Genomic DNA, 18,584 nt, shown 5'->3' with positions numbered 1-18,584 from the left:
GGGGGCGAAAGCTGGACGCAATGCTCCAGATGTGGCCTCCCCAGTGCCAAATAGAAGGGAATAATCCCTTCCCTCGATCTGCCGGCAATGCTCCTACTGACCCAGCCAATACGACCAGGTACCCATATTGAATGCAGACCCAGCAATATTTGATAAATTGGTTACTGTCCATTCAGGAGGTTATTTCCCACCTATTCATAAATAATGAAGATGCTCTAAGCGGAGGGGAGAGAGCTGTCCCGTCCGTGTAGTTAACCCATCTCCCCGAGAGGTGGTAGCTATGTCACTGGGGGAAGCTATGTGGGTGGGTGTGCAAGCTGTGGTGTCTACATGGATCTATAAGTTTAATCAAACCCCATTTTTAAAAGCACTGTGGTCTGGGAACAGAACAGGAGATTGCTGAGGCAGGGCCTGTCCTTCTAAATCTTTAAGATCTCTGACTTACCTACACAGCAGTCATGGGGGTATAGCTCAGTGGTAGAGTGTTTGACTGCAGTTCAAGTGGTCCTTGGTTCAAATTCAAGTGCCCCCTTACAAACCTCTTCCTTCAACAAAAATAATGGCATTTCTGTTATGTTCAGGAGTTCCACTGAATAGGGATCCCTAAAATGAATGGAAACACTCAATGTTTTCCTGTGCAAATGCATAAAAACCTAGCAAACATGTCCCTTCACTGAAATCAGTTCCAATCCTCTAAAGGATTAAAGAATCCTTATTGAGGTTGCAGGAAAAAAACATCCTGATGTGTAGAAAGGATAGTAAATATGGCAGGTGACAAGCTTGGCTTAACAGTGAAATCCTTGCTGATCTTAAACACAAAAAAGAAGCTTACAAGAAGGGGAAGATTGGACAAATGACCAGGGAGAAGTATAAAAATATTGCTCAGGCATGCAGGAGTGAAATCAGGAAGGCCAAATCACACTTGGAGTTGCATCTAGCAAGAGATGTTAAGAGTAACAAGAAGGGTTTCTTCAGGTATGTTAGCAACATGAAGAAAGTCAAGGAAAGTGTGGGCCCCTTACTGAATGAGGGAGGTAACTTAGTGGACAGAGGATGTGGAAAAAGCTAATGTACTCAATGCTTTTTTTTGCCTCTGTCTTCACAAACAAGGTCAGCTCCCAGACTGCTGCACTGGGCAGCACAGTATGGGGAGAAGGTGACCAGCCCTCTGTGGAGAAAGAAGTTGTTCAGGACTGTTTAGAAAAACTGGATGAGCACAAGTCCATGGGGCCGGATGCGCTGCATCCGAGGGTGCTAAAGGAGTTGGCGGATGTGGTTGCAGAGCCATTGGCCATTATCTTTGAAAAATCATGGTGATCGGGGGAGGTCCTGGATGACTGGAAAAAAGGCTACTGTAGTGCCCATCTTTAAAAAAGGGAAGAAAGAGGATCCGGGGAACTACAGGTTAGTCAGCCTCACCACAGTCCCTGGAAAAATTATGGAGCAGGTCCTCAAGGAATCAATTCTGAAGCACTTAGAGGAGAGGAAAGTGATCAGGAACAGTCAGCATGGATTCACCAAGGGCAAGTCATGCCTGACTAACCTAATTGCCTTCTATGAGGAGATAACTGGGTTTGTGGATGAGGGGAAAGCAGTGGATGTGTTATTCTTTGACTTTAGCAAAGCTTTTGATACAGTCTCCCACAGTATTCTTGCCAGCAAGTTAAAGAAGTATGGGCTGGATGAATGGACTATAAGGTGGATAGAAACCTGGGTAGATCGTTGGACTCAATGGGTAGTGATCAATGGTTCCATGTCTAGTTGGCAGCCAATTTCAAGTGGAGTGCCCCAAGGGTCGGTCCTGGGGCCGGTTTTGTTCAATATCTTCATTAACGATCTGGAGGATGGTGTGGACTGCACCCTCAGCAAGTTTGCAGATGACACTAAACTGGGAGGAGTGGTTGATACGCTGGAGGGTAGGGATAGGATACAGAGGGACCTAGACGAATTAGAGGACTGGGCCAAAAGAAACCTGATGAGGTTCAACAAGGACAAATGCAGAGTCCTGCACTTAGGACGGAAGAATCCCATTCACTGCTACAGACTAGGGACCGAATGGCTAGGAAGCAGTTCTGCAGAAAAGGACCAAGAGGTTACAGTAGACGAGAAGCTGGCTATGAGTCAACGGTGTGCCCTTGTTGCCAAGAAGGCTAACAGCATTTTGGGCTGTATAATTAGGGGCATTGCCGGCAGATCGAGGGATGTGATCGTTCCCCTCTATTAGACATTGGTGAAGCCTCATCTGGAGTACTGTGTCCAGTTTTGGGCCCCACACTACAAGAAGGATGTGGAAAAATTGGAAAGAGTCCAGCAGAGGGCAACAAAAAATGATTAGGGGGCTACTGGGAAGCACGTGAGCTTGCTGCAGAGCTGCTGCTCAGGGACGGGAACCTCCTGCCACCCCAGCCCCCACAATCACTCAGGCTGCACTTTCTGCACGACTAGGTGCGGGCTGAGGGGGGCGTGGGAATTGGTGGCCTCTGCTGCAGGTGATGGGAATCTCAGGTATTTAAAGCCATGGCCTAGAGGAGGGAAGTGCCTAACTCCAGAGTCTGCAGCTGCCTAGCGCCAGGGCTGAGGATTTAGAGTCTCTAGTGCTGCCATTGCAAGGTTCAAGCACTCTCAGCCCTGGCATTGCCACCCCTCCTGCGGCTAGTAGCTGCAGCTGGCTAAGGCTGGCCTCTGGGAACTGGCCCCATGGCTGTAGCCAGAGAAGATGCAGGTGGCTCTGTGACTATTGGGGCCATTAAGCTAGATCAGCTAAAGACACTGGACTTAACCTCAAGGAACAGAGGTCACCAGTAGGACAGGAATGTCAGGGGGAGCAGGTCAGGCTGGCAGAGGGAGCTTCCAGCTGGGTGGGAGCATGTCCAAAGTGGAAAGGAAACAAGCGTGGGGAGAGGTGGTGGTGACCAGGTAGCAGACTAGCATGTAGATGGGAGCAGAGGGAGAGAGGCTGGTGGCTTCAGATTCCCAAGGGCTAAGTCCTGACTTTGGGGAGATGGTGTTTGCAGGTGGCTGGCTCACATGGCAGGATGGGGGCTGAGGGAGGGATCTGTCAGAACTGATCAGGTGTCTGCTGGCTTTAGAACTCTGAGCTGAGACTAGGACCACATGCCGTGACTGGTGACATGGGGGGTACTGGAGACATGGCTAGAGAAGGTCTGAATGAGGAAGGAGATAAATCTGTGGGGAGTTTCCTTGATCACTATGAAAGTTCTGCTCACTGTGGACACTGGTAAACCCACATGGCTGTACAGCTCAATGAGAAAACCCGGGGGCTGAGGGAGCTGTGTATGGCAATGCGTACAGTCATGGAGAGGTGTGTGATCAAAATGAAAAATGTCTCTGAGGTTCAGTACTGGGTATGCTATGGCACCAATGGCACTGCCCCACCACGCCCATACTCGGAGCCCACAGTGACTACATAGGGGCCTACAAATATGTTTGGTACCAGGACTCACATAAGGTTAATCCGGCCCTGACTGCCTGAGCACTATTTCAACCCCACATTTTTGGGTGGACCTCCCAGTGGGAGCTGCCGAGCCTTCCCCCGCAACGCGTGCACACGCACACACCCACCCCGCTCCTGGTGTTGGGAGGGGAACAGGAGAAAGAACAAAATAAGCAAGAGAAGAAGAGAAAGGAGGGAGGGAGGGATGGAGGAAAATGTGAAACAAAAAGGACAAACCCCAATGTCCCCGGTGATTCTAAGGGACAAAATCCCAGGTGCACAATAAAATTCTGCCTCCTTAAGCTCGTGTTTTCCATGACTAGAATTCAACTCTCACCAGATGGATCAGACTGAATAGGTTTCAAACCTCCAGGAGGCTCTTACCTTCTAAACAGGGACGGCTGTTTTCTAGTAAAATCACTAAAAGGGAAGGAGAAAACGGGAAAGAGGTTCCTCCTGGCGTTCACGTCCGTGAACCCGAATACTCTCTCAGTCCTCAAAGAGAGACCTGGAGAAGGAGACTTGCTGGAGCAAAGCCACAGGGGTCTCTGAGGTTCCCCTGGCCCCTCGCCCCTGTCCTGCCTGGCTGATGTCAGCATCTCTCTGTGAGGTCACCACCTCCCCACCACCTTGGACCAATAGGCTGAGGTCCTGCAAAAGGCCTTTCTGATGTCACTGCCACACCCCTCCCTTGCTGTGTTAATGTCCTGCCCCTGGCCAGGCACTTTGCAGGTTGGAGCTACTCCCTGGGGATCACCCCACTCCAGGAGCGTTCGTTCTAGGCAGCAAGCCGGCTAGACAGGGAAACATCAGACGCTGCTCCCAATGCTACACTCAGTTTTTCAGAAATTAGTTGACTTTATAGCCAGAAGAGACCATTAGAGCATCTAATCTGACCCCCTGCGTATCACAGGCCTCCTGTATGACACAATAGCTACTTTTGGGGCAAACACATTCCAGAAAGGCATCTAGTCTTCATGAAATGACATCAAGAGATGGAGAATCCATCACTTTCCTTGATAACTTGTTCCTGTGGTGAATCATCTTTTCCAAATGAAGACACCAAAACTGGAGGCAGTATTCCAGCATCAGTCTTACTGATGCCGTGTCACCTCCTGTGACGTTATTGACATAATCTGTAACTGTATAGATCACCCTTGCGACCACTGTTCTATATTTGCAGCCAATATTGTAGAAAGGTTGTCGTGTAAGGGGTCTATGGAGAGGTTCTGATTGGTTGATTATAATGATGCTATCTCTAGATGTGTATCATTTTTGTAGTTGACGTTATGAATATTGGCTCTATGCTGCCTGTATTTCAAACTTGTGCTCTGCTTCTGGGGAATACCCCAGATAAGTTGGTGTCAGTTCTGCCTAGCCTGCTTAACGGTCCATTAAGGACCATCAGCTATAAAATCGACCCATTGAGAGAAGGCAGATACGCCTTGTGACTCAGCAAGGTCTGCAGGGACCTGCCTATGGACAGAACTCGAAGGTTTTTCTATGCCACGTGTTTGATAGCGTGTCCTTGGGACAAAGAAAGCAAAGACCACATGGCAAGAGGCTATAAAAGGCTGATGCCTCGTCTCCATCTTATTTTCAGTGCAGCTTCATGACTCCGGAGGGACTTTGCTACAAACTGAAGCTCTGTACAAAGGACCTAATGACCCATCCCAGCTGTGGATGTTCTCCAGAGACTTGATTTGAACCTGCAGTTGATTCCATCACTGCTACAAGCCTGAACCAAGAACTTTGCCATTACTGTGTGTAATTGATTCCTTTAACAATTTTAACTCTCATCTCTATTTCTTTTTTTTTATGAATAAACCTTTATATTTTAGATGTTGTAAGGGAAAATCCAGTGTTATCCAAGGCCTTGTAGGCCCAAGCCTCATGTCAGACTGCCAGGGCCGGCCAGACAAGCCAAGCAGGGGGGCACAGAGGAGACAGTGGAAAGTCCTAACAGTCCCCGACTGAAAAACAATTTGGTAATATCCCCTACTGTCAACACGTAACCGCATAGAACAGATAAGTAAGAACAGGAAAAGCCTAATATGGAAGAAATTTACTCCTGCTCCAATCAACATTAACTTTGCAATATTTTTTTAGCAAAATAATAAGGACATTATGTGTGTAACTTGCATATTACGACTGTGGTTTTAAGCTTTATAAGGCTGTCTGTAACCAGCTTCGGGGAGGCCGTTTCCATAACGGTTCTCCCCTGCGTGCTTCTAATCAATAAAAGGCCTCAGGCTGATCTGATTGAAAACACAACACATGGATCAATTTTTCCATAACAACGCTAAAGGATTTGCAAGAGCGTGATTTGTGGGTAAGATCTGACTTGTCTATTGACCTGCATCTGGGGCCTGGTCCTTTGGGAGAACCGTTTTTTCTTTTAATGAGGTATTGCTTTTCATAACCATTCATCCCCCTAAGGAGCGGGGCTGGTGGTGATAGAAGGGAACTGGAATAGCTGAGGGAATTGCTTGTATGACATCCGATTGGCCAGTGGGGTAAAACCAAAGTCCTCTCTGCATGGCTGCTGTGACATGCTTTAATAGTGAAGGGCACCCAGCCTCGGGCTGTGACTGCCCTGCTCCAAGCAATTTGTCCTGAATTGATACTCTCAATAGCGTCCCGCCAGTGGTTGCATCGTTACAGGGGTTGTCCGGGATTACAGCTGGGAACTCTCCGAAGCTCAGGATGCGCTTCCTCAGCTAGGGGAAGTACGTAACCCATACACCTCCAGGGGGTGGTGGGGTGTCCCAGCTAGTGGCACCGAGATCACTTAGAGGGAGCAATAAAACATGTCTTCTATACAGCCTTCGCTAAGAGCCGGGTGGCTTTTAGTTCATGCTGTAGAGGCCCACACACTAAGCTCCAGAGGTCCCTGGTTCAATCCCGTCCACCACCGCGTCACCAACCTGGATCTGTCAGCATAACAGAGGCAGCTGCCACCCCAAGGAGAGAGCTGCCATGCCACGCCCGGCTGAGAAGAGGTACCAAGCAGTGAGCTGACACCTGTCAGAGCTTCCTGTGATAAACTGTGAACTCAGGACAATAGCGGGGTGGTAAGAAGTGTTGCCCTCAGAGTGGCCTGGGTCAGAGCCCATGGGAGGCCCTGGGCTCCCCCCCTCACGCCATCTGCTGCATCCTTCCCCACAAAAGGGCCGAAACCCTGACCAAGAGGCAACATCCCCACGAGCAAAGGCCATCACGAGGCATCTGTCTTTAAATGTAATTAAAAAAAAACAAATTTTGGCCAGCCCTAGTCAAGGGATTTATAACAATTCTCTCTCATGTGGATTTTGTGATGTCTAATAAGGCTTGTGTGCTGATTGAAGCTTTTCCCGCACTCAGAGCACGTGTAGGGCAGCTCCCCTGTGTGGATTCTCTGATGTGTGATAAGGTGAGAGCGCCACCGGAAGCTTTTCCCGCACTCAGAGCACGTGTAGGGCATCTCCCCTGTGTGGATTCTCCGATGTGTGATAAGGTTAGAGCTCCGCCCGAAGCTTTTCCCGCACTCAGAGCATGTGTAGGGCGTCTCCCCAGTATGGATTCTCTCATGTCTGATAAGGTCAGAGCTCCACCCGAAGCTTTTCCCGCACTCAGAGCACGTGTAGGGCATCTCCCCTGTGTGGATTCTCTGATGTGTGATAAGGTTAGAGCTCCGCCCGAAGCTTTTCCCGCACTCAGAGCACGTGTAGGGCGTCTCCCCAGTGTGGATTCTCTGATGTCTGATAAGGTTTGAGCGCTGATTGAAGCTTTTCCCGCACTCAGAGCACGTGTACGGCGTCTCCCCTGTGTGGATTCTCTGATGTGTGATAAGGTCAGAGCTCCGCCCGAAGCTTTTCCCGCACTCAGAGCACGTGTAGGGCATCTCCCCTGTGTGGATTCTCTGATGTGTGATAAGGTCAAAGCTCCACCCGAAACTTTTCCCGCACTCAGAGCACGTGTAGGGCGTCTCCCCAGTGTGGCTTCTCTGATGTCTGACAAGGTGAGAGCTCCGCCCAAAGCTTTTCCCGCACTCAGAGCACGTGTAGGGCGTCTCCCCAGTGTGGCTTCTCTGATGTGTGATAAGGTGAGAGCTCCGCCTGAAACTTTTCCCGCACTCAGAGCATGTGTAGGGCGTCTCCCCAGTGTGGCTTCTCTGATGTCTGACAAGGTGAGAGCTCCGCCCAAACCTTTTCCCGCACTCAGAGCACGTGTAGGGCGTCTCCCCTGTGTGGATTCTCTGATGTGTGATAAGGTTTGAGCTCTGCCCGAAGCTTTTCCCGCACTCAGAGCACGTGTAGGGTGTCTCCCCCGTGTGGATTCTCCAATGTGTGATAAGGTTTGAGCGCCAATTGAAGCTTTTCCCACACTCATGGCACATGTAGCGTCTCTCTTCCAAGTTGATTCTGTTGCGTGGAATAAGGGTTGAGTCGCTACTGTAGTTTTCCTCTGGCCTCTGCTGAGTCTCACAGGCTTTTGTGTTTTCTGGGACTGCACAACTCCTGGAAACATTCCCTTTGTATCTTCCTGATAACATCCAATGTGGATCTACTTGCACAGTGTCTTCCTGCTGGGGTTTCTCCTCCTCGTTCTCACTCACCAGGCCATCGCCGGATGGGAGACAGAGAGAATCCAGACATAGGTCACTCCCTGTGCCTGAGAAAAAGGAAATGTCAGAGAGAGGAATGGAAAAAGGGATGAACAAACCAAAATATATGTAAAAGCAGCAAAGAACCAGACTAACACGGCTACCCCTCTGATACAAAATATATGTGGGAGAGATCAAGCTTATCAGGTGCTGATTTTCCCCAAACCCTTCCACAGAGAAGAGAGGAAGGTATCAGTTCTGGGTCCTCACTGCACCATAACTCTCAGGGGAAAGTGAGATCGGGGAGGGACCTGCTGCCAGTTGTCAGTCAGAATAGGAGGGAAGCCATGAGTGGCATCTGCCATAATGATTCCACATCTACAGGGAACAATCCTGAACTTGGAGAGCTCACAGGGTCTTTGTAGGGCATCCCAAATGTTTCCTGCATTCCTAAGCAGTTGTTGAGTTGGCTTAACCAATTCCTCACCTGTGAAGGCAGCTCTTGGGACCACTTCTTTCTCAGAGCCCTGGAGGTCCGGGACCCATGGCTCTTCCCCTCGTTCCAGCTGCGAGATCACATCAGGTGTGGAAATTGGAAACCCTACTGCAGGCAAAGAAAACAAGGGAGGTCAGTGGAATTTGTGGGATACTTGTCACAAAGAATATTCCATAGTTTTAACCCCATCTCATTTTTAGGCAGTAACATCTGTAGCCCTCAGGATTCATCTGCTTGCCTGCATCAATATCTCTTTTCTAATAAGTACAGTATTGTGATATTTTTAATATGAATTAATAAACCTATGTTTGGCTGTAATGCAAGAAACCTACAGGCCAAAAACCTGCATTTTAAGCTAAAGCAAAGTTAGCATAGCTATATCCTGTGCCCTTTTACCCAGAAAAGGAACTGTTTTTCCTATGCTCAAATAAAGTGCCTACGCTTAGGTCTAAGACCCTTTACCGAGACCAACAGACAATGAAGAATAGCAAAAGGGATTTTTCAAAGTTGTACTCACAGACTTAACAAGTACCCCACAAGTGCACAGATACCTGCCATCCATACACATACACATACTAGCCTATGGAGTAAGTGTACCCTAACATTTCTATGGGGGAAGACTGAAATTTGGGCATAAGAGGAAGGATTTCCGGCATTTATTTCTATAAAAAGAGGTAACCTACCTCTTTTTACCCGCACCTTGACCTCTCCTTCTTCTCTACACTTCACCATCTTCAACTACGTATTCATGTTATGCCTCTACGACAGCTATTAACCAGTAATAGGCCGCACTTATTTTCTTTTCAAACTTTAAGTTCAAAAGGGACTCGGCTAAGTTTGGTCTCTCTAAATTTTATTTTAATTTGTGTATTAGATTATTTAGTTGAGCTAAAAAGTAAATTCCAAAGTAGCTTTGGCAGCTCTTTACATTAGTTTCCCTTGCAAGAGCTGTGAAACCAGAACCGCCAGAGGTGAGGCAAACACCAGTTTATCAAAACAGGGTGTGAATATTAACCAAAGTTTGCAGCACATAATATTGTATCATCATATGTATCTCCTGAATATCAGTAATACAATTGTAACTCTGTAATTCTACGTGTTTTACAATTTACTTTCTATTTCATTGATTTTAATAAAAAGTCTTTATGACTATATCTGTCTCCGTGTGAGCTTCCTGTCATACCCCCGAAAGTCCCTTTATCAGTTCTGCGGAACCTGATTCGAAACACGAACTTTTATCTTCTGATCAAACAAATTGGCGAGCCTAAACTCATATTAATTAATATAAATGATTAAGCATTATTATTAATTAATTAAAATAATTACAATACACATTCAATTAAGTTGATAAATCAAATCAACATTACTAACTACAGGCCAGTCAGTCTCACCTCAGTCCCTGGAAAAATCATGGAACAGGTCCTCAAGGAATCAATTCTGAACCACTTAAAGGAGGCGAAACTGATCAGGAACAGTCAGCATGGATTCACGAAGGGCAAGTCATGCCTGACTAACCTAATTGCCTTCTATGATGAGATAACCGTCTCTGTTGATGAGGGGAAAGCAGTGGATGTGCTATTTCTGGACTTTAGCAAAGCTTTTGATACAGTCTCCCACAGTATTCTTGCCAGCAAGTTAAAGAAGTCTGGGCTGGATGAATGGACGATAAGGTGGATAGAAAACTGGCTAGATGGTCGGGCTCAACGGGTAGTGATCAGCGGCTCCATGTCTAGTTGGCAGCTGGTATCAAGTGAAGTGCCCCAAGGGTCGGTGCTGGGGCTGGTTTTGTTCAATATCTTCATTAACGATCTGGAGGATGGTGTGGACTGCACCCTTAGCAAGTTTGCAGATGACACTAAACTGGGAGGAGTGGTTGATACGCTGGAGGATAGGGATAGGATACAGAGGGACCTAGACAAATTAGAGGATTGGGCCAAAAGAAACATGATGAGGTTCAACAAGGACAAGTGCAGAGTCCTGCACTTAGGACGGAAGAATCCCATGCACTGCTACAGACTAGGGACCGAATGGCTGGGCAGCAGTTCTGCAGAAAAGGACCTAGGGGTTACGGTGGACGAAAAGCTGGATATGAGTCAGCAGGGTGCCCTTGTTGCCAAGAAGGCTAATGGCATTTTGGGTTGTATAAGTAGGGGCATTTCCAGCAGATCGAGGGATGTGATCATTCCCCTCTACTCAGCACTGGTGAGGCCTCATTTGGAGTACTGTGTCCAGTTTTGGGCCCCACACTACAAGAAGGATGTGGATAAATTGGAGAGAGTCCAGCGGAGGGCAACAAAAATGATTAGGGGGCAGGAGCACATGACTTATGAGGAGAGGCTGAGGGAACTGGGATTGTTTAGTCTGCAGAAGAGAAGAATGAGGAGGGATTTGATAGCTGCTTTCAACTACCTGAAAGGGGGTTCCAAAGAGGATGGATCTAGACTGTTCTCAGTGGTAGAAGATGACAGAACAAAGAGTAATGGTCTCAAGTTGCAGAGGGGGAGGTTTAGGTTCGACATTAGGAAAAACTTTTTCACTAGTAGGGTGGTGAAGAACTGGAATGGGTTACCTAGGGAGGTGGTGGAATCGCCGTCCTTAGAGGTTTTTAAAGTCAGGCTTGACAAAGCCCTGGCTGAGATGATTTAGTTGGTTTGGTCCTGCTTTGAGCAGGGGGTTGGACTAGATGACCTCCTGAGGTCCCTTCCAACCCTGAGATTCTATGATTCTATGAACACACCCCAAATAAGGCTACGCATCTCAAGGCCATCTTCCTTGGCTCAAAGTGGCAGACAGAGAATAGTAGATGGCCCATGCCCTGAAGAATTTACAATCTAAATCAGGGGTAGGCAACCTGCGGCAGCGAGCTGATTTTCAGTGGCACTCACACTGCCTGGGTCCTGGCCCCTGGTCCAAGGGGGGGCTATGCATTTTAATTTAATTTTAGATTAAGCTTCTTAAACATTTTAATAACCTTATTTATTTTACATACAACAATAGTTTATTTCTATATTATAGACTTATAGAAAGAGACCTTCTAAAAACATTAAAATGTGTTACTGGCACACGGAACCATAAATTAGAGTGAATAAATGAAGACACGGCACAGCACTTCTGAAAAGTTGCCGACCCCTGATCTAAATAGACAAGACAGACACAGAATGGGGTAGAAAGGGCTAGAACCCACTGTTAGAATAGACATTCAGGCCTGCCTGTAAAGCCTATAGTTTAAGAACTTAGGGGTATTTTTATCACTTTGTCTTTATACCCCTGTAACTAGCTAAGGGTATGGCTACACTGGCGATTTGCAGCGCTGGAAAGCCTCCACCAGCGCTGCAATTAGTAAGTGGCCACACCTGCAGGGCACTTCCAGCGCTGCAACTCCCTGGCTGCAGCGCTGGCCGTACACCTCACTCGGCATGCGGAATAAGGATTCCAGCGCTGGTGCTGCAGCGCTGGTCATCAAGTGTGGCCACACACCAGCGCTGTGATTGGCCTCCAGGGTATAAGATGTATCCCAGAATGCTTTTATAAATTACTCTCTTTGTTTTGTTATGCAGCCTCTCTTTGTTTTGTTGTGAACGAGCTCCGATCGGAGCTCCGAACAGAGCTCCTGTTTGCTGTGATCATCTGTACCTGGCTGTAAACAATCAAATGAGAGGCAGACAGGGAGAGTGAATGAAACAGAACGGAGCCGATCGAAGCTCCGTTGAACTGCTTATCTAAAAAAACAAACACTGATCACAGCAAACAGGAGCTATCTGTACCTGGCTGTGAACGATCAAATGAGAGGCAGGCAGGGAGAGTGAATGAAACAGAACGGAGCCGATCGAAGCTCCGTTGAACTGCTTATCACAGCAAACAGGAGCTATCTGTACCTGGCTGTGAACGATCAAATGAGAGGCAGGGGAAACAGAGTTGGATGCAGGCTGTTTGCAAGACTTTAAGGGTTCGCAAACATTTTGTGATTTTTCCAATCTCTCTCTTCCCCGCTCCCTGTCACAGTACACCACAGGGAGTGAGTGAAACAGCGGGGAGTCCGTGTTGGAGGCAGGCTGATTGCAATTAAGAGTTAAGACTAAGGGCTCATGAACATTTTGTGATTTTTCCAATCCAGGAAGCTAACACACAGTGTTGGCTCCAAAAATCCACTCTCTATCTTCCCCGCTCCCTGTCACAGTACACCACCCTCCACCCCCCTCTTTTGAAAAGCACGTTGTTGCACTTGAATGCTGGGATAGCTGCCCATAATGCAGCACTCCCAACAGCGCTGCTAATACTGCAAATGTGGCCACACACCAGCGCTGGTAGCTGTGAGTGTGGCCACACACCAGCGCTGCTCCTACACAGCTGGATGACCAGCGCTGGAAACTACCAGCGCTGCAAACCGTAAGTGTAGCCATACCCTCAGAATCAAAATCTCAGTCCGCCTGTGTATGGGCGTTCTCTCACTGTGACAGTCTGAGGCCTTGTTCTTAGGCTAAGGCCTTTGGCTAAGCAGCAGGGGCAGCCATAAGCTGGGAAGCGAAGGGTCACATCCTCACATCCCAAACCAGTCACACTGAAATAAGATGCTACTGGGCTGTTAGGAAGATGATCCTGTCCTGATAGTGCCTATCACCACCAGATAAAGAAACAGATCTTAAGATGGCAGGCCAGTCCTCGCCCACAGACAACCTGCCAACCTGAAGCATATTCTCACTAGTAACTGCACACCGCATCATAGTAACTCTAGCTCAGGAACCAACCCATGCAACAAACCTCGATGCCAACTCTACCCACATATCTACACCAGCAACACCATCACAGGACCTAACCAGATCAGCCACACTATCACCGGTTCATTCACCTGCACATCCACCAATGTAATATATGCCATCATATGCCAGCAATGCCCCTCTGCTATGTACATCGGCCAAAATGGACAGTCTCTAAGGAAAAGGATAAATGGACACAAATCAGATATTAGGAATGGCAATATACAAAAACCTGTAGGAGAACACTTCAACCTCCCTGGCCACACAATAGCAGATTTTAAGGTGGCCATCCTGCAGCAAAAAAACTTTAGGACCAGACTTCAAAGAGAAACTGCTGAGCTTCAGTTCATCTGCAAATTTGACACCATCAGCTCAGGATTAAACAAAGACTGTGAATGGCTAGCCAACTACAGAACCAGTTTCTCCTCCCTTGGTTTTCACACCTCAACTGCTAGAACAGGGCCTCATCCTCCCTGATTGATCTAACCTCGTTATCTCTAGCCTGCTTCTTGCTTGCATATATCTACCTGCCCCTGGAAATTTCCACTACTTGCATCCGACGAAGTGGGTATTCACCCACGAAAGCTCATGCTGCAAAACGTCTGTTAGTCTATAAGGTGCCACAGGATTCTTTGCTGCCTTTACAGAACCAGACTAACACGGCTACCTCTCTGAATCTTAAGATGGTTAATGAAAACTTAGTCTGATAGCATCCGGTCTGGCAAGAAATCCCTTATCAATGGTTGTGGTTGTGAAACCCTCATTTCTGTATTGTTTTATCTTTATGGCCACCACTTTTACCTTGTTAATCAGTCTGGTTCTCTAATTGTTTCTGTCTGCTGCATAATTAATTTTTCTACGTGTAAGTTCATTAGGGCAGTGGAATATGCTTGCTTGGAAATAACCCCAATAAACATCGCATTATCTGTGCTTCAGACTTCTGGTCTTTCGCTGCTTGCTGTCTGCGTGACAAGAACCAGGGAAGTGGGTGGGTGAAGGGAAAACCCTCTAACAAATGGACATGACCTGATAACCAAGAGGTAAGCCTTTAAGGAAGGTTTTAATACACTTTGGAACGGATCAGGGATTCCCATGAGGACTGAGAGCGAGCGATGGTAAACACGCATTTAGATCCTTTTCTTGTTTTATATCTTTTCCCCATAAGGCTGCAATGCCCTGGCTTTTAAACAGTCCTTGGGAGGTGCCCCTTGAGTGCACTAGACCCCCAAGGGCTCCCACTCTTCCACAAGGATAGGCCACTTAGCTTCAACACCTGAGACTGAGCCACTTCCTCGGTGCCCTTCCTGCACACTCCTCTCCACTTCTTCCCATTACTCTCAGCCAGCACCACCTCCCCGCACCTTGGGAGAGTCTTGTGTTCCCTCTTCATCTCTCACTACCTCATCCCTCCCTGCTGCTTCTTAGCTCTAACCCTGCACACACCCTCCCCATGTCCTGGCAGCCCAGAATTATCTACTCCCCCCTTCTCCTCCCCTCCCACAGCTCTGTTCTCCCTTCACCCGTGGGGTCCTGAATGGAAACATTATACGCTCTCCTATCGAAAGAGGAGCACATCTGACTGTCACACAAGTCATGCATGAGTCACACACCTATTTACTCAATTTAGAATTCTACAGGCAGCATATTTTCCTCTTAAAATGAGGAAAAGGCATGAAAGTTACAGTTATTAATATAGTTACTAATGTAGCCAATAAGGATACATTCAATGCAATTTAAAAATGTGTGACTGCACCAAAAAGGCACATGTCCAAAAATGATTCTAGTGGGTGAGAGATAAGGCAAAAAAAAAGGGGGCAAGGAAACTTGTCAAAACTTGTATGACGAATAAAGGTATAAAGTTATTACTACTCAGGTTCTTCAGAGACCCCACAGGTTCTAATAACCCAGGGGACAGGACTCCTTACCCAGCGAGGTCACCGTCTCATAGTTCTCCTGCATGACATCCCTGTAGAGGGCTCTCTGAACAGGGTCCAGCAGAGCCCATTCCTCCCTGGTGAAATACACAGCCACCTCCTCGAAGGTCACCGGCCCCTGAAAGAGCAAGAGTCCAACACTCAGTACCTGCTGCCCCAGTCACAATCCCACTATTCAGGGAACAGCAGCACCAGGTAAATGGAAGCTCCGGGAGGCACATGTTAACAGAGTCCCACTCCACCTAGCTTAGAGCAGCCAGGCAGCATCAGAGGGTAGAAAGAGAGAGTCTTTGTGTCTCCCAGCTGACAGACGCAGGCAGGGTCGTCACATTTATCACATACCTACTAGCCACAGTTTGATATAGGAGATGAGGCTGGCTCTGGACCCTACTAATGGCTCCCTGGTAGGAAACACTCTCCAAATAAAATATAAGGAAGAAAAGGGAAGTCAGTAGTAAAGAATATTAGTTAGAACAGGGTGTGATGAGGCGGTTCTGGCGGGACCCAACTGAGAGTGCCAATTCAGGACCAATTGCTCAAACAGGGCAGTCACAGCCCAAGCCTGGGGTTTTTCCACCTCTAAGGCAAACCAAACAAGCCAGACAAGAAGGACTTCGGTTTCACCCCACTGGCTAACACAAGTCACACAAGCAATTTCCTTAGACACTCCAGTCTCCCCACAAGTGCACTCGTCCTGGGGATGAATGGTTATAAAAACCAACACCCCAGTAAAAGAAAAAGGTTCTCTCGATCCCAAAGAATCAAGCCCTAGACCCAGGTCAATATACACATCAGATCTTACCCACAAATCACGCTGTTGCCAATCCTTTAGAATCTAAAATCTAAAGGTTTATTCATAAAGGGAAAAAGGTAGAGATGAGAGCTAGAATTGGTTAGATGGAATCAATTACATACAGTAATGGCAAAGTTCTTAGTTCAGGCTTTTAGCAGTAATGGCATAAACTGCAGGTTCAAATCAAGTCTCTGGAGTACATCCCCAGCTGGGATGGGTCATTAGTCCTTTGTGCAGAGCTTCAGCTTGTAGCAAAGTCCCTCCAGAGGTAAGAAGCAGGATTGAAGACCAGATGGAGATGAGGCATCAGCCTTATACAGGCTTTTCCAGGTGTAAGAACCTCTTTGTCCTTACTGTGGAAAATTACAGCAAAATGGAGTCTGGAGTCACATGGACAAGTCCCTGCACTTTGCTGAGTTACAAGGCGTGTCTGCCTCCTCTCAATGGGTCAGCTGAATAGCTGATGGTCCTTAATGGGCCATCAAGCAGGCTAGGCAGAGCTAACACCAACTTGTCTGGGATGTCACCCAGAAGCAGAGCACAAATACAAAATACAGACAGTATAAAGCCAATACTTATAACTTCAACTACAAAATGATACACACACACAGACAGCATAATCATAACCAGCAACCCATAACCTGGTCTTAGACACCTTAGATGACCCCCTTTACATAAGATTTGGTGCCACTACAGGACCTTGGTTGCAAACCATGTTCTATATGGTCCCAGATTATATCAATAACGTTACACCCCCAACGCAAAATTGATGCAGGAAGGGATGACAAAACATCACCGACTGCATCCCAAGAGCCCCCCATCCTTGGATCTGTCTCACTACAGCTAGTGCTGGGCTAGAGGCCGTACCAGTGTATAACAGAAATGGTTTATCAAAGTCATGTTCAATAACATGATTGAATCTCCTTACAAACTCAAGGTAAAACTTGGTTTGAACAACAGTGGATTGGATTTGCTTTTTCCTAACAGAAGTCACTGGCTGATGGGGTGGGCTCTCTGTGCCAGCAGCTATTAGCAAGTCTTTCTTCTCCCTGCCAGCCGGGTAATTTGCATCAACACAAAACACCAGCTTTTCACTTCTTAGCTGCTACCAATTCCAAGGCTGGACTCTGTCTTACAGAGATACCACACAACTTCAAAGGGTCTGAGGGTGAGAGCTGGCTTGCTCTCCCCTGCATCCTTAAGCGTTCAGCCATAAAACTGTTTTGCTCTGAAACACCAGTAACTGAATCTGTGCTCAGACCCTGAAGCACAGACTGCTCACTCACAGATTCAGCATGGAGACATTCCTGTTCCAACACCATTGTCTTCCCAACACGCTGGCCACACACAGCCACGTGGTTATAGGGCTGCTCAACTTTCTTAACAGCTTTTACTCCATCTGAGACCTTTTCAAAGCTGCCCACACTGGATCTCTCAAAAGGAAAGTCAGTGGATCCATTCACAACAGAACATTTCTGGCTGTTAGGAACTAAAACTTTCTTGATTAAATCACTTTCAAACCCTTCAGTTGCAGTAAACTGCTTGCACAGATTACCATGAGGATTCCCTTCCCTATGAGCTTTTCTAAGCAGCAATTCACCGCTCTCAGAAATTCTGCTCTCACCCTCTTCACCCAGGGCTTGCTCTAAAGGAACACTTTCCTGAGCAACCACAGACTCTTGCTGGGTCTTACTTACATTCAGAATTACCTCTGGCCCATCAGGCAGATTCCTACACAATCCCCGTTCAGGCAAACTCATAGACTTTCTCGATAACAGGTTAGAAGCAATCTCCTTCCCTTGGCCATGAACAAGTTTAGGAATCTTTTCCTTCTTGTTACAAGTCGCCAAATTGTCAGTAGGTAACACAATTAAATCACCTTCATGCTCCCCTTGTGCCCTGGCTAGGGTATCACCCTGATCAGACAGAGTTGCTGCACCCTTTTCCAACCACACATTAGCAACTGGCAAACTACAAGCACCAGAATTGTCTGGTCTCTGGGATTTTGCTAAGACACTAACTGGATGCAACCTAGTTACAGTGCCATTCTCCCCAGCAGACACAAACTTAGGACCGTTCCCTTCCTGGGCTTTAGCTGTATTTACAACCAACTCCGAGACAACTGAACCACCCTCAACCATCACAGGCTGAAAGGCACCTTCTGTCTGCTCCACAGACACAGAAGAGCCGGAGACACATTGTCCTTCCCCAGACACACTGCTTGGGATCTCATTTCCCTTGTCCCAGCACACAGGGCTGTTCACAGACAACTGCTTGGAGACTGGGGTAACTTCCTCCATAGGCAAGTCAATACCCCTGACAGACACAGGCACATTCCCTCCACTGTCACATTTCTCCACACAGGAAACAGGTAAGGCACAGGGCCACTCATCTTCCACTATCCCTGTCTTCCCACACTGCTGACTAGACAAAGCCATCAGCTCACAAGGCTGCCTAGGCTCATCCAGACTTTTCCTACCAGGCACATTGCCACTCCCAACAGATAAGCTGCTGCTTTTTTCACTACACTGAGCTACTTCCAGCAAATCACAGTTACCCATTTCAGGT

At 47.4% G+C, this 18,584-nt stretch overlaps 1 non-coding gene across 1 annotated transcript; it reads left to right on the top strand.

Annotated features, from left to right (window-relative positions):
* The first annotated feature begins 460 nt into the window (after positions 1-460).
* On the top strand, positions 461-532 carry TRNAC-GCA. The gene has a single exon. It is a non-coding gene; the product is annotated as a tRNA-Cys (tRNA).
* The last annotated feature ends 18,052 nt before the right edge of the window (positions 533-18,584 follow it).

The sequence above is a fragment of the Mauremys mutica genome, unplaced genomic scaffold (genome assembly GCF_020497125.1).
Source record: "Mauremys mutica isolate MM-2020 ecotype Southern unplaced genomic scaffold, ASM2049712v1 001245F_np12_obj, whole genome shotgun sequence".
NCBI classification, from domain to species: domain Eukaryota; kingdom Metazoa; phylum Chordata; order Testudines; family Geoemydidae; genus Mauremys; species Mauremys mutica.
This window is presented reverse-complemented; position numbering and strand designations above follow the sequence as displayed.